We start from the raw sequence: 25,329 nt of genomic DNA, 5'->3' as shown, positions 1-25,329 counted from the left end.
AGGAAGTTTTGTGTTGGAAAATTCCAGGGTAGATGACATTGTCCATGCTATAATAAATCTGTGTTACTTTGTTTCAATTTATCTTTGCATAAATGACAGGCTATCAGCCCCTGTGAAGAGCTCAGCATGGTCAGGACCAGGATGCTTCTTATCACCACATATTTTTATTCTATCTTGGGAAGTCTTCCTCTCAACATTCTGCAGCACTCTAAATAAATGGAAACACAGTTATATAAGTATATCAATATCCCCTCCTTTGCAGATTATATCCTTCTGTACTTTCTGAATCCATTACAAGCTGTTCCTTAGTTATTAGAAATTGTTAATAATTATAGCAGAATACACTAAGTGTACACGATCTGTATTCAAGAAAATCCCTACCACACTTTCTTGTGCTTTCTACTCACTTGGGCAGATTACAATAAATGTACATGTAGTCTACATTTTATGGAAACCTTTATGAGTCTCCATCGATATTTAGGGGTGCTAGAAAATCAGTAGGAAAAGTAAAATTATGACGACGTAGGTGTGAATTATGCTTGAGTTGTCTGTTCCCTCAGAATGGTGTATACTTAGGGTACACTTAGTGTAGGCATTCATGAATCTCAGGGAAAAATCAGTCCTATTCCCCATTAGAAATGCAAACAACATAATGCATTCACCTGTTAATAAAAGTATTTCCTTAAATAAATGAATATGTTTAGGAGTAAAGTACAATTCTAATACTTGTATCCATATTCATATACATTTATTTATTGCTTTTGTTTACTGGGAAAGTCTGACTGGGCACAGTTTCACATTTTCATTAGAAGCCTAGGGAAAAATGTTTCATTTTACAGAATGAGTAGAAAGCAGTTATACAAGACTTACATAATAAATGTACAGACATACATACATTGAGTAGCAATGTGACAGTTAATGAAAAAAATAATAAATGTACATAGAATAGTAAATAAACATGCATGTAATAGTAATGATATGACAGTTAAAGAAAATATCACAGTTAAAACAAGAATACAATAAAATATTAGCTAATATAAAGCTTATAAGAGTCTATTTTCAAGTGGAATCAGCTGCAAATAGATATTCCCCTGGATTCAGCAAGTTCTGCACAGAGTGCCTGAACAGTGCAAGAGCTGCTGCATGCAATATGGCTGACGAGCGATCCAGGAACGAGACCCCGAGACGTGCACGAGCGCTCCTACACTATTCTCGTACGGACACCACTGCTATATGCTAATTACCTCATTGCTGGTGAAAACCATGCAAATCAGGTGAATTAGCAATCCAAGAAGCAGCCAGGCATCTGTGCAGGAATAGTGTAACCTGCAGAAATACATTCTGTTACTAACCAAATACATTTCTGCAAATTACAAAACGGAGGCATGACAGCTTGAAAGAAAGCATGTATTCAATGTAGTAAGCATGCCAATGGCCAAATATATGGCCATTGTCATGAAAAATAGTTGCAATTTTATAAAAAATAAGTTTATTTTTTTTTTGGCTGATCTCGGCCGTTTAAGCATAGGGAAGCAGTGAGCAAAGGAGATTGCCACGAAAATAAGGGAAAAAGGGGGAATAAACTTTTATACCCAAATCAGCATTTTGCCATAATAGTCAATGGCATGCATAAGATAACAATACCAGGGAATAGTGGTTGCTAAGGGAGAAGGCTCAGTGTGAGTGTGGTAACTATGTATTAGCATTTTGGTTTATGCAAATGAGGGGATTGATACTGAATCACAGATTTCCTCTCAGTGTTACCTTGCACCCAACCGTGTAGGTACAGCCACACCACTATATAAGTCTAAGAGGTGGATGACCTCATAAAGGGGAGTGTCATGCATTCTGTAAGCTTATTGGGGCTTTATGGCCCGTGTTTGTCCTTAGCTAAGCACAGCTAAGGAAGGAGGGTATGTCTGAGGCTGCCTAGCAGTGTTTACATTACCTAAATGGTGTGTGTGCCGTGGACCAGGTTTTAAACAAACAAAAAAAAAAACTCCAGGAAATAGCAGGTCTGTTCACATCTGAGCACTGGCTATGTGCGGCGTGCCTTGGGGCTTAAACGGGAAGGCAATGGGAAGGGAAAACAGCAGTAGGAAGGCAATCAAAAATAACTAGCATAGCTGGCAGGTGAAATGTATCAAAATCAGCCAATTACACAGGCAGCAGACCAGTACACTACTATAAAGTATGCAAACACCTTTCAGTCTGGGTTTTCCCACAAACTCTACACCACCGGTGTACACAGATGGGGAAATTTACCTGACAAAACTAACAAAATGTTAGGGGCTGCTGTGGCTCTCATACATCAATATGTGCAAGAGGCTGAGGGTTGTGAGGATGTGAATGTTGACGTCCAACCCACAGTGAAGAGGAGAAGAGTGCATAGACCCAGGGTAACCTACCAGGGTCTACATGAACTGGAGATAGTGGATCACTATATGGTGGACAGGGATATTCTACAGCAAATTGTTGAGCTGTGCCGGCCCCACCTCACACACAGAACCAACAGACGGGAACCCATCCCAGTGGATACCAAGGTATGTATAGGCTTAAGAATACTAGCCACAGGCACCTTCCTAAGGGCAACTGGGGATATCATGGGGATCTCACAGGCATCAACATCCAGGGTATTCCACCAGTTCCGGGATGCCATGCCAGCACATGCTGGTGAGCACATATATTTCCTCAACACCCATGAGGCGTTGACCAGCAATATGCATCCCTTCCACCAAATAGCAGAATACCCTGAAGTAGTGGGTGCTATAGACTGCATGCACATATGCATCAATGCACCACCCGGCAAGCAGGGTAGGATCTACATAAACCTCTGGGGCTTCCCCTCCATCAACTGCCAGGTCATGTGTGATGCCCAGAGCATTATCTTGAATGTGTGTATGCTGGCAGCCCTGGAAGATATCATGACTCCCACATCTGGCATATGACACAGCTGTATCGGTCATTTGCCAGTGGGGACATCCCATATGGCCACCTAGTGGGGGATGCTGGCTATGCACTGGAACTGTGGCTGATGACACCCCTCAGAAATGCACACAGACCTGAACAAGAACGCCATAATGAGGCACATGCACAAACCAGAATCATAACAGAATGTGTGTTTGGGATTCTCAAGTCATGGTTCTGCTGCCTGGACATATCCGGTGGACCCTTGCAGTACTCTCCAGCTGCATGTACACAAATGTTCACAATATGTGCCATGCTACACAATATGACCATGCGGAAACATCTGCAGCAGGAACAGCACGGGGCAAGGCCACACAGCCCCCACCATTGCCAAGGCCAGCACAGGCACAGAGTGACTCGGAGGAAGAACTACCTGAGTCTGCCCATCTAGGCAGAAGGAGGTGTGCCCAGTATGCCCAGGCCTTGGCAAAGAGGCAACACATAGCACATACACTGATAGGGTTAGGGGCCCAGGGAATGACACCTCTCTCTGACTCGCACATACAGTAAAAGGGATGCCAAACATGACACTAGCTGTGCTTTACCATGTATAGGGAGTGTACTATGTGTATTCAACATAGTCAGCCCTCTAGCACCATCCTCAGTACTGGCCCAGCCACAAGGTAAGTCACTCTTCCTATCAATTACTGAATGGAGTAGTATGTTCTGATAGTTGTATCTATGGTATGGATACGAGTATGCAAGGGAATCGGGTGGCTGAATGGGATGGCAGCAGATACTGGACACCTATATGGGTAGCATGAAATCCATAACAAATACTGGTGTCAACATACTAGGTAGTATTAGACAATGTGACAAATCCCACTGCAGTACATGTGGTGGCCCAAATGTGTGTCCATAGGACACACACACATGCATGTCAGTGAGGCTCACATAGCCACCACCAGCCTCAGCCAGTAGGACAGTTGTAGATGACCATAAAGAAAGGCTGGGCTAAGGCCTCCAATTGATGGCAATGGTGAACAGCCTCCATCCAGGCCTACACAGACAGACTAAAACAGGCCGGGCAGTGGGATGTTAGTTCTGAAGGGTAAGAAGTCTGAAACTGAAATGTAGGTCAATAAAACCTAAGATCTGTACTCTACTGATATGCCTCTAGTCTGCATGATAGGTCAGAATACAATATGAAATGGAAGCCAACAGAGTACCTGAAATACCAGTACAGTCATAGCAAATGTTTAAAGTTGTCAGGTGTGCCCCCCCCCAATGCTATGTAGAAATGCAGTAACATGTAAGTGTGAGGAGTAATATCAGTGGTCATAAATGTCCTATGCAGGTGGGTCCCTAACTGTAAGCAGCATCCTGCCTGCATCCAGACCAATGGATCAATATGGACAGGAAGTAGTTCTATTAACACCTCACACACTTAACCTGTCACCCCAGTGGAATCCACTGGCTCACAGATTGGGAATGCAGGGGTGACAGAATGCACTGGTCTGCTACAGATAGCCTACATCAGTACCGAATGGCCTACAGTCCTCTGTCAAAGGTCTGTGCCTCACCCATAGTGCCAATGTATGGTATCTCCCGGGATCCTAACTAACAGCCAAACATAGACACCAGAACACAAATGCAAAGCCATGTTCATAAATCCCAGTAGCATGCCCCCCCATGTCTTACTGCATCAACTGTGGACCAATCCATAAATACCGCTAGGATGAAGGGCCAACTATAGGGATACTTCTCAGATATCGCTTGCATAATGTTATGAAGAGGATAGAATAACATAGGCGGGTGTAGAAGCATGGACGTCATGGATAGTGTGAAGTCTGAAACTCTGATGTTTGCCCATACTACCCCTGCCTGCAAACCTAGTAATGGGTGGCTACAAACCTGCTCATAAAACACAATGTGAATGGGAATTGACCAGATATATGAGCCCTGGCTCTGGGTAATCTGGGTGAATCTGTACAGCTGAGAAGTATGGCTACAGCAGGATATGGCCACTCTGTTAAGTCAATATATGTGCAAGAAAGGGATCCTCAACCACCACACTACCAAGGGGCTGGACCATTTACACAGACCCATCAACAAGTGTCTGTAGCTACCCCTCCAGAATGGCAGCAGTGTGCAAGAATGTGTAGGCTGAGGACCACAATACTGGACTCAGCTGCATTCATCTTGTACTTCCTGGTAAATAACTGTGAGCAATTAATCTTATCTGTTAGTAGATGATGACATAATACATCAAAGTGTAAAACAGTACATATGTCTGAATATCTCTGCTAACACCAACCATGTAACACAAGCAGCACAGACAGCAATAATTACCGTATCCCCCTATCTTTCACCCATTGTGACTCCATATTGTCAACCTATCAACAGATACCCTGCAGAAACAGGTTGCGAGCTGTAGGTGTAGAACACCAAAGCCTGGACTGGAGTACAACCCTACCTGGAATGGGTGCACACACTCAATACAGAAGGTCATACTGGGCATGCTCCTACACTTAGAGAAATGAATCCCATGTCTGACAACACAGTGGACTACACATATCTGTCATTTGCAGACGTCTGTGCACACCCACCAAATCGCACACCAAATATGCTTCACACACACATTGGATAGGAATACTCACACATATCTAAGGCCAACAGACTATAATATGTCAAATATACATACACACAGAGATGTGGAGAAGAGAGAGACAATGACAGAGAGAATGCCATTATGAAGGCTGTCCCATCCACTACACATCCAATTGGTCTATATCACATGATGTGCTGTCAATCACTGTAGACATTCATTTTGGTAACCCTCAGCCCTATAGTGCCTGTGGTGCTTGTGATAACTGTGTAGCACAATAGTACAAATAGGTATTCATGTAGCATTTGTAAACTCAGTCCTGTCAAATGTGAAGTTGTGTGTGTGTGTGTGTGTGTGTGTGTGTGTGTGTGTGTGTGTGTGTTTCCAGAGGAATGATTTATGGCCCATTCACACACACTGCACTTCCCATTGCCCACGTTGGTACCTCTGCTGATGTCAGTCACCTTGAAATAACCCCTTGGGCAAATCTCAGCCCTTAAGCTCTGTGGCGTGTGCAGTGATTGTGTAATACTATAGTGTAGAAAACTAGTTAGGTAGGAGTTCTAATCTTGGTCCTAGCAACTGTGAACATGTTTGTGTTTATGTGTGAGAGTGTGTGTGTGTCTTTGATGATGCCTGATTTTGTGGACATTCACACTTCTGCACTTCCCATATCCCTTCTTTAGCCCTGCTGTTGATGGCACTCACCTTCAAAGGTACCTTTGGACAACTCTTCAACATATAAGCTTTGTGGAGTGTGTAATAACTGTGTAATACCATAGTGTAGAAAACTAGTTAGGTAGGAGTTCTAATCTTGGTTGTGGCAACTGTGAGAGTCTGTGTGTCTTTGATGACACCTGATTTTGTGGACATTCACAATTACTGCTCTTCCCATACCCCTCCTTTAACCCTGCTGCTGATGTCACTCACCTTCAAAGATACCTTTGCACAACTCTCCAACACATAATCTCTATGGCACATGTGATAACTACATAATGTCATAGTGTATCAAACTAATTAGGTAGGAGTTCTAATCCTGGTTCTAGCAACTGTGAAAATGTAAGAGTGTGTGTTTCTTTGATAACACCTGATTTTGTGGACATTCACACTTACTGCACTTTCCATACCCCTCCTTTTGCCCTGCTGCTGATGTCACTCACCTTCAAAGATACCTTTGGACAGCTCTCCAATATATAAACTCCATGGTGCATGCGATAACTGCGTAACACTGTAGTAGCAGTACATAGCTAGGTTGGGTTTTGAAACTCGGGATTGGCAAGTGTGTGTGGGTGTTGGTGTGGTTGTGTAATAACAGGATCCATTGCAGGGTGAGTTTTGCTATATTTTTATATTGAGGACCTATATGTCCCAATCTCACATTATAAGGCCAATAGTTGTCAAACACCATAGAGGTTTTTGTAGAGAATCCAAAGCCATAAATGTATATATAGGCAATCATTATAATACCCAGAGACCTTGCTCCACCCATGGATCATACACAAACACACTTGACTCGTTCTTTCTCCCTTTCTTTATTTCTCTCTGTCTCTCTCTGCCCCATTTCTCTCTGTCTCTCTCTGCCCCTCTCTGTTATATGTGGAAAAATGCATCTGTTTTTGCATAGGTATCTGCTTGACTTTGGTAGGTAATGCTCATGATCAGTTGATGGCCTATGCATGAATTGGAGTCCCCCGCTTGCTAATTGCATGTGGAACAGCTGTGGTCTTATTCCTGTAGCCAATTGCATGGAAACACACTCCTATAACTAAGCAGTGCAAGTGGGTGTTGGCCCTTTTCCTTCACTGTGAGCAGAACTTCATGTGGGTGTCTGACAAACAGAATCACAGATGGTACTTGGTAATACCTCTTACAACAAACACTGTGGAGGCAGGCCAACAAACTGGAGGGAGATGTTCCAGACATAGGGACAGAATGTAAGTATTGCTGTTCTACATTTGAAGTGATGTTGGCTTAACAGGGTTTGTGTGGATATGGCTGTTCTGCATGATTTAAAGTCTGGCATGACAGTGTTATGTGGTTGAGAAAACACTCACCTGTAGGGCTATCTGCAGAATGGCCAGAGTTTGGAGTCTCAGATATGGTGTGTTACTCACACATTTTCTGTTTTTATAAATGCAGAAGCAATACTCTGATGTTTGTAGGCAGTAAATGGTAACATCCATGTCTGTTACTGACTTTATATCCCTCAGAAGGGATATGTCACTACAAACCCTGTTACACCAGCAATGTTCTCAGTTTATAACTGCAATATGTCAATACTGGCCCTGTGTTTGTGCCTTTGTCATCCAAGTCTGTCACCTTTTGTTCACATGTCATGCAGTAAGAGGTGGACATGTACAGTATAGCATTATTTACTGACATAATTCCTGATATCAAGCCAATGATATATCAGACTGCCAGACATGTGATGTATAGCAGACCTAATTTCTGCGGACAAAGCCTGGACATTCTGTTGTAGTATGTACAGTAGTGCGGTCTGTGTACTTATGGTGATTGTTGACAGAGTGTCAGTATTGTGTAACAGTGTATTGTGAATATATTTGGCCTGTGTACAGACTGGGGCAGATGTCAGTGTTCTTGGTCCTATTCTACCTGACAGTGCATGCTGCTCCAGTTTCTGATACCCTATCAACCTGTATGTTTGTAAGGCCAGACTGAGACATGTCCCATACCACAGTCAGACATCAAAATACACTGTGAATTGGGCCAGTATATGTAGGGTTAGTGTGTGAGTGGCAAACATGATGATGACTGTTGTTCACACAGTCCATATACTGTGCTATTACTTAGGCTTACCATAATGTGACTGTGTTGAGATTGGTTGTGGGTATGCACTTTCACACTGGCGTCTGTTACTCCTTGTTGTTACATGCCTGTACTGCCTGCTACATTTGCAATTACATGTGTATTCCCCATAGGTAAATTGGGTCAGTGTTGTGGCAGTCTGCCTGTAGTGTAGACAGTGTTTGGTGACATGCCTAGCAGCTCAGTGTATTTACCCTAGTGTGATGTTATGTCCAGATATTTGTCCGATGTACTGTTGCCTGGCCACCATACTTGTGTATTTCTGAAAAAGCAGTGGGTTGCTGTGAAGATGTATGTCACTAACTAGTGGGAAATATGTGGGCTTGGGACCTTTGCTCCTCCAGTTATTATGTGTCAGGACAGGAGTGTGTGAATGCATCAACTGTGTGAGCTTATTTATTCCAGTATGTGTGATATATCCCAATTTTCATGGCTTTAAACATCCCCTTTGTCAGGCTTGTTCCATACTTCTTGCACTAAGGAGTTTTGTATATACCTCATGATTGACCAGATTGCTTCAGACTGTCCATGTTTATTGCTCATATTTCTTCTATATGCCAGCGGATCATTACTGTGACTTCTGTGGTGCTTCACTATGATGATTTTATGATGTCTGTCAGATACTGATGGTGTACATGTCAGTTTCAGATGAGCTTTCCTTCACAACATGTGTGTTGACGCAACCCCTGTCATTGTAGCAACATTCTACATTTATATATGCAATACGTACATTACATTCCCTTGCACTAAGATGTTGAGAATTATAGCGCTGATGTATGACCCCACTACATGTCATGGGCATATGTTTTATATATATATATATATATATATATATATATATATATATATATAAATAAAAAACATATGCCCATGACATGTATATCCTTTTATGTGTAAACATGAGTGCTGTATATACCTTCTCAGATATATCCCACCATATTAATCTGATATGTGTATATTTAGTTATAAGAACATGACTGATTCAACACTATATTCACTTACAAGTACTAAACAATTGTAGTAGTCAAAGAAGTTGTTCACTACTATTCAGTATGTGCACTGAATGATATATTTGAAAAAGCAACAGATATTCTCATAGCTCAGATGGCTTAGTGGTTAAGTGCTGTGACTATAGTGTATGGGGTCCTGGGTTCAAGATCTACAGTGGCTGTTAATTTTGTTGCTGGGCAGAACAAGGGCTGATGGAGACAGGGTGATTAAGGTGCTTTAAAGCAGCTTTAAGCATATTTGCATGGGTTTACATGAAGATAAGTGGTACTAATGTACAGTTAAATGAATATCCACTTACACCATGTAGACTTTGCTTACCAGTGCACAAATCTGCTTAGCATTTACATTTAAGCAATGCTTGCACTTGCTATGCATAGCCCAGCCCTGGTAATCAGTGATCACATTCCAGTCTGATCAAATAGCAGGGTAATGACATCTTTAATAAGTGTATTTAATTCCATGTACCTAACATGCTTCTATGTGCTGTCCTTACAGTAGCTAGGGGAGTGAGTATACTGTATGGGACACCTGAGTATACATGGGTAGTACCACAGTCTTTTCCCTTTGTATGTGTTTCATACTTGGGTAGTATCCCAGGATATATGCAGTCACACTTGCATGTATTATATCATTACGTTGTTACTTTTAACAGTGCTTTTCCAAGTAAGAGTAGATTGCAGATTGTATTACTAGAACCATACACCCCTGCATGCAAAAATGGACTCTGAGTACTGACTATTATGTTCTTGGTGTTTGAGCTGCATGTTTTTATGTATCTCCTATTGGATATTGGTCTGATATGTTGATTTTAACCATAGACTACTATGTTTTTAGGACATGTCATTGAGGACTGCTGTTGTGTAGTAATGGCATATCTATCAGTTTCAGATATTTATCTGTCAAAACATTAATCCTATGCATAACCTATTGGCTAGCTACTTTCTGTCTGTCCTCTGTACAGATGCGCAGATCTCAGGTATTCATCGTGGCTACTTACAGGCAATCTCTGATTGGCTGACACTGACATGTCTGCCCAGCTGTGTTATGAATGCCACAGCTAGGAAACCCCACTCTGTATGCATCACATACCATGGATACCTCAACCAGACTACTACAGTCAACAGAACATGTTTGGGTACAAGTCCCTAACCCAGACACTGGCCATGTTATGCAATATATGCTGCTTACATGTCAACTGGAGTACCTCACTGGCCCTCTTCAAGAGAAAAGCAGATGAGTGGATGTTGACTTTAACTGTCACCCTGGGGATCACTCAAGTGGCATCAGTTGATAGATGGCCTGCTGACAAATGTCAGGTGGCATAATGCCAGTGTACTCACATGCCCTACTCTTCTCATCTCTCCATGGACATTAGCCTGGTACACACCTAGGAACACATGCACCTATGGACCTCAGTACTGACAAATGTGTCTGTGTACATTATTGAGTATAACAGTGTCTGTGTGATTATAAACTTGTAGTTAAAATACTCTGAGGACCTTCTCACCCACTACACCCTCATTGCTATACTTAGAAAGGGCTGCTGCTGTAATTCACATTAAATGTACCTTGTGACACTCTCCACCCTATGGGCTACCTGGAGCTTGCAGTACCAGCATAACACTGCTCTACAAATGGATAGATAGGCATGGTTACCCTCTGAGTCCTGGCAAATGTATGTGTGTATGTGTGTATGCGTTTTCAATTGTGTGTGAGTGTGCATATTTGTATGAGACAGCATTCTGAGGCCACATTCTCCAAAAACACTAAACCTTGTCATACATTATAAGGGATGGTGATGTTGCTGACATTAGGAGAGCGATGACAAAACCCTCAGCCTACTATCCCTGTGGTGTGTGCAATTAATGCATATCCTGCAGTAGTAGCAATAATTAGATAGACAAGGGTTTGTATTGCAGTCCTGATCACTGTGTGATTGTGGGCATGTCAGAGCATTATCATGGAGTTCAGTGAGTACAATATCCAATGTGGGGTGGGTGTGCTGGGTATACTGTCTTTACACCATGGTACCCCCAGTATATGCCCCAAGGTCCACTGTATGAGGCTAGCTGTCACCATCAACCATGCAGGTAACTAATGACAATATCCAGCCCAATGATGCATGTGCTGTGTGCAAAAACTCTGTGACAGTATGGACTCACTGACAAGGTAGTCAGCACTGCTAAACCCAGGTCTGTCAAATGTGTCTATGACTGTATGTGCTTGTCAATGTGTATATGACAGTATGTTATACTATGTATTGTCCATTAACACCCAGTACATCCCCCATTACTATACTGTACAAGGCCTGCTGATGTTGTTCACTTTACAGGAAGCTTGGGACACACCTCACCCTATAAGCTCTGTGGCGTGTGCAATTAAGGCCAAACACATTAATAGCAATAAGTACCTAGGTAGGGGTTCTACTCTCAGTGTCGGCAAGTAAGCGTGTGTGTATGTGAAGGGATCTACTTCAGTTTGCAGAAAATATATTTCCCAGGAGATCATTTTCCAAGAACTAACTGGCAAAAGGTAACATTTCAAAGCAATCATCCTGTGGAAATTCATTCCATCAAAACTAGTAGTGGGTGTGTAAATGCCCTCTTCCCCACTGTACAGCTGTACAGCAATACTGGAGTTGGTATATAGAGTTGGGTGTGATTGTTGTTGAGATTATTGTTCTGTGTATTCCCCTGCTTAGTGTGCTATTATACTGTACAGTTTATGTTAAGAGGTTAAGTAGTTGTTAATCACACTATGTGTGGTTCTACGCCAACCTACACCTTCCAAAGTGGGGGGCTGTGCCCCCCACACCCGCACACCTATGTTTATCAACTCCAGAATTGCACTACATTGGGGAAGAGGAAATATACCCTGCCAATACCATTTTCAATGACATTAAACTGGCAGACTGATTATTTACTGATATGATTTTTTGGCAATTTGGTCTTGATGAAATTACATAAGTCAAAATAAGTTCTCTGCAAATTGAAGTACATCTATGTGAACAGTATTCTCTGTGTATTGTATCAACACGAAAGTCTCGGTGTGTGTGTTATTTACAAACATTTGGTGTGTGCCACCCAGTACACTTACCATTGTCCACTGTAGAAGAGCTGCTAACATCAGCCACCGTGCACTCACCTGTATACACCCCTCAGACCTATCAGCCATGTGGCACATGCAGTAACTGTTATACAGACCTGTTACTAGTGTTCAGTTGTACCTGGGATATGACACAGTCAATGTGTCACCACAGTGCCACACCCCTTGTAGGAAAGGACAGCAGACCAACATCCTGCTGATACATAGACACCTAGAACACAAACAGAATACATTATGGAGACCACAATCAGTCAGTGTTAATAACAGCTATAATGCATCATGGCTGGACAGCTACACACTCTGACATGTAAGTATTAAACATTCCAGCTGAAAACACGTTAAGTGGCATTACATTGCTAAACTTTAGTATATTCACCCTGTGCATCAGAACCATATTAGCATGTCCCTGCATCAATGGTATGGATGACAGGGATATGGCACAGGTATCATCATATGCACAGGGTGTGGTGTTGCTTTGCCAGAGGCCTAAGCTGAGCCATTTGGTTGACATCATGCATGTGGGTTAGGGGGTTCTTTATTAAATGGCCTGTGCAGACATGGTGTGTGTTGATATGGAGGTGCCCTAGCTGTGTTGTTGATGTGTGTGTGTGTGTGTGTGTGTGTGTGTGTGTGTGTGTGTGTGTGTGTGCATATGCATGCAGACAGTTCTGCCATGTGGCTGCCCTATACAGGTGTATGTTGGGCAGCTGTGGACCATACATGGCAGGGTGTACAGTTCACCGTGTCTGGCCACGGACATGGGAACTGTGCCTGCCAGGGTTTGCTTGGGCGCTACCAGGCAGAAGACCAGATATGGTACTCTTCCCTGATGATGACAATTGTCTGCTGGATCCGCACCCTTGATGTGTCCAGCCAGGACCATGTGCATGTGGTCTGCTGTGTTGTGGTGTGGACAGCACCCCCCATGCAGTGCTGGTGCTGGTACTGCCACTACGGGAGCGGCCATGAGATGTTGCATGTCCACGTAGACCTTCACAGCTTGGTGTTGCTGACCAACGTCCATGTGTCTGGCACCCTACTCCCACCACATGGTCTACCACAGACACCACAAGGTCAAGGATTCTCACCATCTCATCCAACCATCTATCCATGACCTCTGCAAAATAACGGTGGGCATCTGCAAGACCACAGAAGAGTCACATACAGCAGGAAAAGTAGCCCTCTGAAGCCTCAGACTATCTCTGGTGTAATGTTCCATATGTGCCTGTGCTTCTATGATGCTGCAAAACATGCACCTGGTGACACATGCTGTGTCACTTCTGCCAGGGGCATGATGGCCAGCAGCCTTCCTATGAGAACCCCTGTACATCTGCCTCTGTGGGGTCTCACCGGTCATCCAGCTACGGCTGCTGTGTACTGACACACTTTCCATAATCACCACATTTTTCTGTCCAATGCCACCACCTGCCAATTGTCCCTCATCTATGGCCACTGGTTATGGGGTATGTATGGGCATTGTGACTGTGTGCGGGGATGGGGTGGATAAATGTGGGATGTCAACCAATGACACAGATTCCTCCCCTGACAACCCTGCCCGTGCCTCACTATGATTATCATCATTGTCAGAGTCTGTATGGATACTAACATCAGTTTGCCTGCAGGAGGGGCCGTGACCCACCTCTCCACCTGTGAGGAGCAGACAAGAAATGTAAATTAAGACCTGTACATTATGGTTTAATTCTACGCACACACACACACACACACACACACACACACACACACACACACACACACACTTACAGGTGAGGTGGCACAAAGATATTACACAGACCTCTCATTACCCAACAGTCAACATGCATGACATATGGCACTAACCAGCATGCACTGCAGCCATACTCAATCCTTGTTACCAACATTATTCATCTCTGTGATGCATGAGTTATGTTAGTAGATGATGCCCCGTCCCCTGGAACACACTGCACACATGTACACAGTATTGCTGGGCACCTGTACAGCACCCTGGTATGTATTGTGCACCATACCTCACAAGTGTACACCCCATTGTTGAATGTGTATATGTCTAGCAGTTATGTTTGCTCTGTTGCTTACAGCCCCTGTGTGTGTGTCTGACACATACTTGGGATGATATGAGGACTTATGTCAATAACTAATGTCTGACCTTTTATTTACAGATCTCATCAGCAGCAGTACATGTATGTGCAATAAAATCCAGTTACACTGACAACCTTCAAAACTTAACATGGATATGAGGAGTGTACACACCCTTGTTGACATGCCAGCCTCTTCTGTGATATGCAATGGGGCCAGAATACTGCATTTGTTAACATTACACACACCTGATATGTGACATATGACCTGTGCAATCCAATGTAGTATCAAACAAATGTGTTAGTCATGCAGATGCTGAATGAGATGCATACAATATGTGGGTTGCATAAGTGTGCACCCCCTTAACATGATGGTTTGTTGCAGCACCTGTTAAGTGAACTACAGCAGTCACTATTCTTAGAAGGGATATACTAACATGGCCCATCTTCACTTGCCATTATTTGATCACTCTGCCCTACAAAGGTCCTCCAACTCTGCCAGATAGCAAGGTCAGCTTATGTGCACACCCCTTGGAGGTCACACAGTGGCTTCATTATTGCTGTAGAATCTGGGTTATGTCTGGCACAATTCATAACCTTGACTGTGTTCAGATACAGCTATTTTTAGCAAGCTTTGGATGTATGCTTCAGTTTACTGCTGTGTTTCCAGCTGACACCCCTCCCCATCCTCAGCCTTATTGCAGATGCCTGACAAGTATGGGCCATGCATTAATGTTATTTTGCAGTTTTCTAGATTCCAAACACTATGTCTACCGGCCTATTTTCAGCTAATGAACAGCAACCCTAAAGGTGTACACTGGCACCAGCAAGCTAAAAATTGGTGATGGTGGCCCAGAGGTGGAGTGAGGTGTTGCTTGTGCACCACACAAATCTTTATGAATACTGTCTGCAGGTTTGAGCCTTGGTCTCATGACACCATTACACATTGCAGCACATGCCTTTGGGAGACTTGATGTTATGCTTATGCTACTTGTACAGAGCCCTGGATGCTGTTTCTTGTGGGACAACTCTTCCGTCTGATTACCCTAACCCATAGGCCACACTTATGCAGAATCCAGGTGATTGTCCACACAGGTACTGCACAGGCAGTACTTGCTAGACAGTCCTGCAAGTCCCTCAGTGTTGCTGCATGTTTCTGGGCAGCCTTCATGACCAGTTTCCAACATGTTTTGTCATCTGTTTTGAATGGGCACCTGTTTATTTTTTTACATCAATGCTGTCCCATAGTTCATACACACATAGATGACTGTCTGCACTGTTTGTCATGGTATATGCAATGGTGAGATAAGGCTACTTTTCCCACTCCTGACTGCTACCTTTCAGATATGGGATCCATTTAATAGTTTGTAAGATGTGTGCAAGACGCAGCTGCCTCTTTTGCAGGTGAGTGGGCAAATGTCATGGACATACTTCTTGGACAGCAGACCATTACTTGGTGTGACATTGAGGCCCTGTACTTGATGGAAGGTGTGTACTCAAGAAGAGTGAATGCTGTCAGTGCATCACGAGCTGCTTCTACAATATTTTATTTGGAGTGTGTGCACACATATGCTTCCAGTGTTTGGTAAGGTTTGTATTCCACAAATTTGTTGTCCTAACATAGGATTCCATATTACACATTCATTGCTCATGTTAGGATCACATTACAGGTTGTAAAAGGTGTGGAATGTTCTATTGTGGTCTGCTGTTGTTTATATCAGGGACAGTTGCCATTGTAATAGTGGTGTATATACTGTTGTATCCACTGTATAAGGGTAATGTTTCAGACATGTCCCACCATTATGTTCACCTCTGTCCACACATCTTGCACTGACAGGTTGTTAGGTATACTGCAGGAATCTTACATACCCTTCAGATATGCCACCATGGTGACCACTGTGATGCAGTGAAGTTAACACCAACAAAAATGAACATGTACAGTATGCATTATGGGTAGGTGTGTTAAATGTGTGCATGGCAAATAGGATGGCCATTACATGGCCGGTGTATAGGCAAACCTAAACAAAACAACTCCATACTCACCGGCTATAGGCTGCTGCCCCAGTTGTATACCAGAGGGACCTAAATAGTTGTGTGAGAGAAGCACTATCAGTAGCCACACCTGTGCCATTGGTACAGGGTGGAAGCAGCATTTCAGCACATTGACACTACAAACCCACAATACTAAGGATTATGCACATCTGTTCATTACTACACTCCAGCAACAGACTATCTTATCTAACATATGCATGTAGATACTTTACAGATAAAAATGGTTAAGCAACAGTGGTCTAGTAATGTGCCCTTAGGCCTTACCTGCACGCTCCTCATCCATCGTGTGGGTGCACCCACCTCCACAATGCTATTTTCAGCCTTCTGGCTTGTCTGGCAGGCAGGTGGCCCAAGGCAGGTGAGGATCTCTTCAGCATGTGTCAGTGGGGGATGTATGGCACTACCCCCACCTTTTGCTAACTGGTCCCTCCTTACAGCAGCAGCATGCTGATGGGCATGGCGAATTATGTCAGTGCAATGATGTCACACCTGCTCATAATTTCAGCTGTGCAGGCTAACATCATTTACCCTGTGGATGAGCTTGTTCCACAGGGCAGTTCTCTCCTGCAGATCATGGGCCCTGTGGCCGAATAGTATGCCGTGATGCTGGATGATGAATTGGATAATTGTGTCATTCTCAAGGTTTGTGAACATTGGCAAACATTTCTGGGACATTGTACCTGGAAGACATAAACAGGAAAAAAGGTCAGAGGACCTCATATGGTTGTCCACATGCGCATCAACAGTGGATATTACTTGCAAATAATCCAGACTATACCATAACACTGTAAGCTATCATGGCTTTGACATCTTGCATTACACTTCTGGCCCTGACCAGTTCCCCCAATGTTGAACACTTAATTGCATAATCCTCTATACTCATTCATTTCTGTGTAGAGGAATGACAGTGGCCATCTTCCATGTGGATGGTGTCTGGATGGTGGCAAGTCTGTGTTTGATTGTAGTGTGTGATGGAACTGTGAGCACATGCCTGAGTTCATGTAGGAGGAAGACTGTGATGTTCTCATGCCCCATGGAGACTTGTTGTTGTTGACATCAGCCAGCATTATGTACATTCGCACCATTGATGCGGGCAGGAGTGTGGTTGATGTGCATATCCCCCTGTACAAATGTTGTGGACAGGGTGCCACTGTTCCCACCTATCCTGTCTGATGCAGGTTGCCTGTATCCATGTCATGTGTGTGTATGAGGTGTGCTTTACCCCCAGTAGAGGTTGACTTGTGTAACTGCATCTGAGACTGCATACATATGTGGAGACATGGTTGCAATTGGCCTTAGAAGTTTGGATATGTCTTATTTCTTGTCATAGTCAGCCTTAGATTAAGTCACCTGTGAACCTACATGCTTGTACAGATAGAGGTGCACTTGCTTCCAAGTCGTGGTCTGCACCTATGTATCCGTGTACAGCCACCATAGCAACCTATTATGTGCTTTGTGTCTAGCTGCTGTCCACCAAGGGGGATTACTCTATTGTTGGTGGAGGCTGGTTGTACCAGTTAGGAACTGCTGATACCATATAGCTACAGTGGATATAAAGTGTACACACCCCTGTTACAATGCATGGTAGTTGTGCAATTGAAACATGACCCCACAAAAGCACAAGTCAACACAATCCCCACCTGTGATATGACCTAGAGCCTGCTCAGTTCGATAGGGAACATAACAACCTGTCCTGTGGAAACATATGGGAATTAATACTCAGTACAGTAAGCCATTTGAATGTGTGTGTGCACACCCTTACACTATGTTGTGTAAACACCTGCTGAGATGATTACAGCATCCATTTGTCTTGATTTTTACTCTAACATCACATCACATCTTCACTTGTCAATGGTTGCTCACCTTCCATGAAACAGCTTTGTTTCTTTTTCAATAGAATTGTACAGGTTATGGATCACATTTGAGGTGAGAAACGTTTCGACATGACTTTCTGTGGTCTCATTGGCATACAGCACACAGACCTGGCATTCCAACAGGGGTGTGTACACTTTGATATCCAGTGTATATGGGTGTTGATATAGCTGTTAGTGGTAGGCATGGACAGTGGGTTATAACACAGTTGTACACTTCTCTGATTACTACCTGATAAGCATTCCTACTGTAGTACCCATATCAGTGTCATGGCAATGCAACAATCAGTAACAGTACACATTTTATTTTGTTGTATGCAGTGACAGTGATATTACACACATGTGCAACATGCACATCCTATTTTCCAGACTGCTTGCCACCCATGTTATTACTTCTGTGCCTTTCAGCTGAACATACGCATACATACAAATGCTCAGGGGATACCTGACATACATTTGTGTTCTATGTCAGTATGGCACACTGTATTTAAAGTCTTGCAGCTCAGTCATATGTCTCAACCTGTTATACCAGGACTTCTGGGCATTGGTCCACATCACTGGGTGATAAAACAGGGAAAGTATTAATATAGCTGACATAACACAAATATATGTGTATGTGACTACAGATATCTGTCACAACTGTGAACATTGTCCAGCAGAACACTGTACAGTTGAATGTTATTAATTCAATATGTCACATGCAGTTTAACACACATGTCTGCAACAGTACTTTACTATGTTCATACCCTATATAGGTATCCTAGATATACAATACAAACATGTATAGTACTCATATTCACAGGTAACGTATGGATATAGGTAACATCCAATTAAATGGCCTAGCAGTGACACAGACACAACTGCTTGGCAGACTCTCTAGTGGTTGCCATATGTGAGCTGTCCTTTCCCAGGGTGTGTCAGGCTCCTCAGCTGTGACCCAACCTATGCACCTCTTACAGCATCACATGTGGACAAAGCCTAACATTAGGGGGGTATATATTGGGACAGATTGTAGATATGCCCGTTTCAAACCTATGACGTTTGTAGCATGATACATTTCACATTACCATGACTGTTCTGAAGGTGGTGGGGTCTGAAACTTATGTGTCTGTCATTACTTCATGACTTCCATCCAGCTATTTGCCAGACTAATATAGATGTTTGGAGGAACAGAACAAACACTATGATAGCTAAATCTTGACATTCTGTGATGATCTGTACAGTTGACAGGTATATCCCACTGCAGACAGAGCCAGATGCTATGTCCATACCAGTTGTTCCGCAGGACATCATTACAGCAAGTACTGATGGCACAAATACATCTTTCATAATCATCTATCCCATTATTACAGACCAAGTACTACATTCAGTTACATGCTTACATGCTTCACGTACCTGGTTTATTTTTATGTTCCTTCTGTGTACAAGTTGTCTTCTTGTTTCTTATTTTTTTTTCTTTTTAGGTTTTGTTTATGTTGTTTCTAACTTTTTTGTCTCTCTCTCTCTCTCCACTACTGGGATCGAGCTGGTTTGAATAGGTTGCAGCATGGCTTTTGTATGTGATGCTCATGTTCAGGTGATGGCCCCTGCACCAATTGCTGTTCCCCACTTGCTAACTGCATGCAGGTAGCTGTGTAGTTCTTCCAATAGCCAATGTCAGAGCAACCTACTACTATAAATAACTACATCATACGAACATTGTCCCTTTACCTTGCCTGTATGGAAGACATCCATCATGTGTGGGGACAGCAGTATTACAGACAGCAGGTAGCAATACCTCTTACAAAAATACTTGTGGACACAGGCCAACTACATGTTTGTATAAGCTTCCAGACCTAAGGACAGTGTGTGAGTATTGCTGTTATATGCATTGAATACTGCTAGTTTTATAGGGTTTGTGTGCTGTGTGCACATGCTAGTTTTGCATGGAATGCAGTCTGGCTGCATAGCTCTCAACTGTGGGGCTATTCACATAATGGCCAGAGGTTTGGCTATTATGTTTTGTCTGTTTCCCACACAGGTCTTGTCCCTGACAAATCAGTGGCATTCTTTCTGTTGATTGCTATCAGTACATGGCAACATCCATTTGTGTTTCTGACTTCATATTCCTCAGTAAGGGTATGTTGCAACCAATCCTGTAAAACCAGCAACTTTCACAGTGTATAACAGCAGTATATCAAATATGACACCATGTTTCAGCCTCTGTCCTCCACCTATATACCAGGCTTTGCTAGATGTCATGCAGTAAGAGGTTGATAGGTAATGGTCTATCTTTACTTAGTGCTGACATTCCTACTATCATTCCAGTGATGTTGTGGATTCCCACACACATTGTGGGGTAGGGTCCATATATATGATGGCTACAGCTGGACATGTGTGACCCTGTACAGTCTGAAGGTCAGTGTATAGAGAACACTATTATATGCCCTTGTAAAACATTTTATGGGGAGGGGTATTAAATGTTTTTAACCTAGGCTGTTACATGTGAGGAATAAGAAACATAAAGGTATATGGCTGTACATTTTTATATATTTCACCACGGGGACAGTGGTGGGCTAGAGCTTATTGTCTTGTGTGTGATAGTACTGTTTTAAGTTAAGCATTGTTATGTAATGGATATATTTACATTGTGACAATTGATACTTTTCCCCCTGGTGGTTGACTACAGAGTGTAATTGGAGGCTGTTGAACTACATCTGTAATTAAGTGTTGATTGATTCTAAACTTCAAGGCAAGTGTGTTTTTACTGTTGTACTAATTGAAGGCTTTAGCCTAGACAGCAAAGTATCTTATGTTTTGCGGATTACTGTATCACATGTTTTCTTTGAGGTTGCATTAAGCAGTTATTATGTATTTCAAACATCTAAATGCTGTAAGAAATGACATAAACAATTGAAGTAGTGCACAAATAAACATTTATATGTATGCAAAATGTGTGGTGTCATGTCCTTTGCATTGTGTGTGGGTATATGTTTTTATGCAATAATTCTCATTTGTATGACAGAATTAGACTCTGGCCCTTTGAAAAGGTGGCAATCATAGGAATAATGGCTGTTTGATATTCTGTGCACCATCTCATACTCTCTCTTTATATATATCTAGAAGTATTTATATATTTATATATGTGTATATATATATATATATATATATATATATATATATATATATATATATATATGTGTGTGTGTGTGTGTGTGTGTGTATGTATCATTACAATGTTTAGTGCTTCCACATTGTACATTGCCTATGGTAGACTGACTGTTCTGCATGATATGTTAAAGAAATCATCACAGCATCTTACAGCTCAGATGGCTTAGTGGTAAGTTGTTGTGGCTATGGTTTGTAGGGTCCAGGGTTCAAGACTTGTAACGGCTAGTTATCTTGCTGCAAGGCAGAACAGTTCAGCTGTGGAGGAAGGGATAAAGGCAATAATTACAAGAGGGCCCTAGTTTGGGACCCTTCATCCCCATTTACACTGCCTTTGGTCAGTTGTTTTGCAGTGAGAGGTTCAGAGTGTGTAGCCAATGTCCGAATGCACTATATACGTATATCTATCTATATATATATATATATATATATATATATATATATATATGTGTGTGTGTCTACATATATATATATATATATATATATATATATATATATATATATATATATATATATAAATACATATATATATATATATATATATATATATATATATATATATATATATATATAAATATATATATATATATATATATATATATATATGAATATGAAAATAAATACATATATATATATATATATATATATATATATATATATATATATATATATACATACAAATATGAATACATTTTCCCTACTGCTGATTGACTATGCTGCATGATATGTCTGAGAAAACATCAAACAAGTCTACAGCTCAGATGGCTTAGTGGTAAATTGCTATGGCTGTGGTTTGCAAGCTCTTGGGTTCAAGGGCTGTTTATTTTGTTGCTAGACAGAACAAGGACTGTAGGATACAGAGTAGTTAAGGCAGCGTTGAATAGCTTTGAATGGGTTTCCATGGGTTTGCCCAATGGTAAGCGGTACTAACATACAGTTAAACATATAGGCACTTACACCGTGTAGGCTTTGTTTACCAGTGCGCAAATCTGCTTAGCATTTATATTTAAGAAATGGTTACACCTGCTAAGCATAGGTTAGCCTTGGTAACCAATGATCATATTCCAGACTGATAAATTTTAATTCAATTTAATTCCCTGTACATAAAATCCTTGTATGTGCTGTCATTACAGTAGCATGGGATGTGAATATACTGTATGGGACACCTGGCTATACATGGGTAGTACCACAAACTGTTCTCTTGGGTTTTGTTTCATACATGGGTAGTATCCCAAGTTATATACAGTCACACTTGCATGTTACACCAGCTACAGTACACTGGTTGACAGAAATAATATAACACGTATGGTATCATTACGTTAGTATTTTTAGCAGTGCTCTTTCAAGTAAGAGTACATTGCAGATTGTAGTATTGAAACCATACACACCTGCATGCAAAGCTGGATTCTGAGTACTGAGTATCTTGTTTTACATGTTTGAGCTGTATGTTTATATGCATCTCCTATTGGATATTGATCTGATATGTTGGTTTTTACTGTAGACTAGTATGTTCTTTGGACATGTTATTGGGGACTGGTGTCATGTAGTAATGGCACACCTTTCAGTTTCAGACATGTATCTTTTAATATATTCATCCTAATGCATAACCTGTTGGCTATCTACTTTTTGTCTGTCCTCAGTACAGATGTGCAGATGTCAGGTATTGCTACAGCCATACTACTATGTAGGTGCCCACATTGTATTGTGCTGTGGGCCTGGACACTTCTGCTAGTTCCGACATATGGGGCATTCCTTAATGTGTGCCTTGCCGCGTGTCCTTGCATGTGTGAGTGACATTACAGAGGTGGTGACCTACAGATTCACATACAGTGGGTGGCAATACTACACAGGACAGGACATGTGGAGACAGCCAACCAACATGGGGGACATATCCCCAGATTTGTGAACAGATTCTATGTCATCATTGCTGTTATATACATGGTGGATTGATAGCTTGACAGGGTTTGTGTGGACATGCATTTAGTGTGTGACATCATGACTCACAGTGATATGTCTCTGACATACCTCTCCACTGGCACACTCTCCACAGACTGGCAACATGTCTGCCTGTCATGTTTTGTGTGTTCACCAGACAGTTGGTGTCCTTGGTATATCAGTTGTGGACTCTGTGGAATGCAGTCAGTAATTACTCTCATATGTTGGTATTACCGACATCATATTCCTCATAAAGGATGTTACAACAAACCCAGTGACATCTGCAACTGTCTCAATGTATGACAGCAGTATGTCCAATCTACCCCTGTTTTTCTGACTCTGTTCCCACCTAGTGATATAGGGGTTGATGCCTAGCTTAGTGAGTAGTGAATGTTATCAAAGGCTTTGGCAAGATCAATGTAGAATCTAGGTGTCACCTTACCTTCATCCTCAGCTCAGCTGACTGGCAGCAAGAGGTTGATCAGGTTGAATGAACAGGTATGCCCTACTCTATACAAATGTAAACTGTGTGGGATCCTGAGTCTGCAGATTCCCATATCCATGTTTATTAGGTGTATGATGACGCATACCATAGCTTCACATAACAGAATTGTCAGGCAGTTGGGGCAGTATTTCCCAGGGTCTGTAGTTACACCTCATTTGTGGGGAGGGGTGACTGTAGCCATGCACAATTCAGTAGGGACAAAGCTTGAGGTGAGGCTGTGCTTTAACAGGGCACACAGGTAAGGTGCCAAGTCACTCTGTAGTGTATGTAGAACACAGCCAGGGATATTCTCAGGTCCCATAGAGGCTGTATTCTTGGCCTTGGACAGTGATGTTTTAACCTGTGCTGCAGTAATACTGGGTGCCTGGTGGTGTACTGGTATTGTGATTGGTCCTTTGTGGGGAGTGAGGGGTACTGTTTGCACTCAAGATGCCAGCCAGTATATTGGCATTATTTGTTGGCTCAGTCTGGGAGGTAACATTGTCTAGTTGCTCAAAACAATTCTTGGTATTGCCATGTAGATTATTGTCATAACTGTATGAGGTCTTGTGGTTGTCTTTACTATGTGCTCCAAGTCTGTTCTCACAGCTAACTTTGTAGTATTTGATGAGGGATCTCAACTATTCATTGAGGCTGATAAGGGTTTATTTCCTGTCTTGGGACTTCACCTTATTCCACATTGGTTCCCTCCTTCTGTTAAACAGTTTCTTTATGGCAGGGGACCACCAGATCAGCTTCCTTTTTTTGGAGGTGAGTGTCCTGGTTGTATTGGGTAAGGTGGTATCCATGCATCTGTGTATGTGTTCATAGTGCATTGTTGTTTGATTCAGCTGTCATGCAATTAGTCTCCATTGGCATGGCTGCCATGAGGTTAGCCACCTCTGCTTTTATGAGGCCATAGTTAGCTTTGGAAAGGCTTTTCATGGTGGTTACCTTTGCAGTGGGGGTATGATGGCTGTGGATTTCCAAAGGTGATTACTTTGTGTTCAGCTATAACATGTGAGGTGTTGTCTATTGGAGTAGAGCAACAGTCGCCCATGTTAGGAAGGATGAGGTCGATGTTATGGGTATGTGCATCAGTACATGAGTAACTTTCCAACTTAATGGTGGGGTAGTTGAAGTCAATCAGTATGAAAGTGTTAGGTTGGACAGTAATATTCACCAGGGTGTTTATGGACATGGAGTGTGAGTCTTGGGAAATGTATGGGGACCTATCACAGGCTACAACCTGAACCATTGTCTTACCCAATGTTAGCTAATCCTACAGGATCTGTAATGCATAATGTTGGTCTA

The sequence above is a fragment of the Protopterus annectens genome, chromosome 7.part1 (assembly GCF_019279795.1).
Source record: "Protopterus annectens isolate FY-2018-M chromosome 7.part1, PAN1.0, whole genome shotgun sequence".
Classification (NCBI taxonomy): Eukaryota; Metazoa; Chordata; order Ceratodontiformes; family Protopteridae; genus Protopterus; species Protopterus annectens.
The sequence above is the reverse complement of the archived record's forward strand: the minus strand, read 5'-3'. Positions refer to the sequence as shown.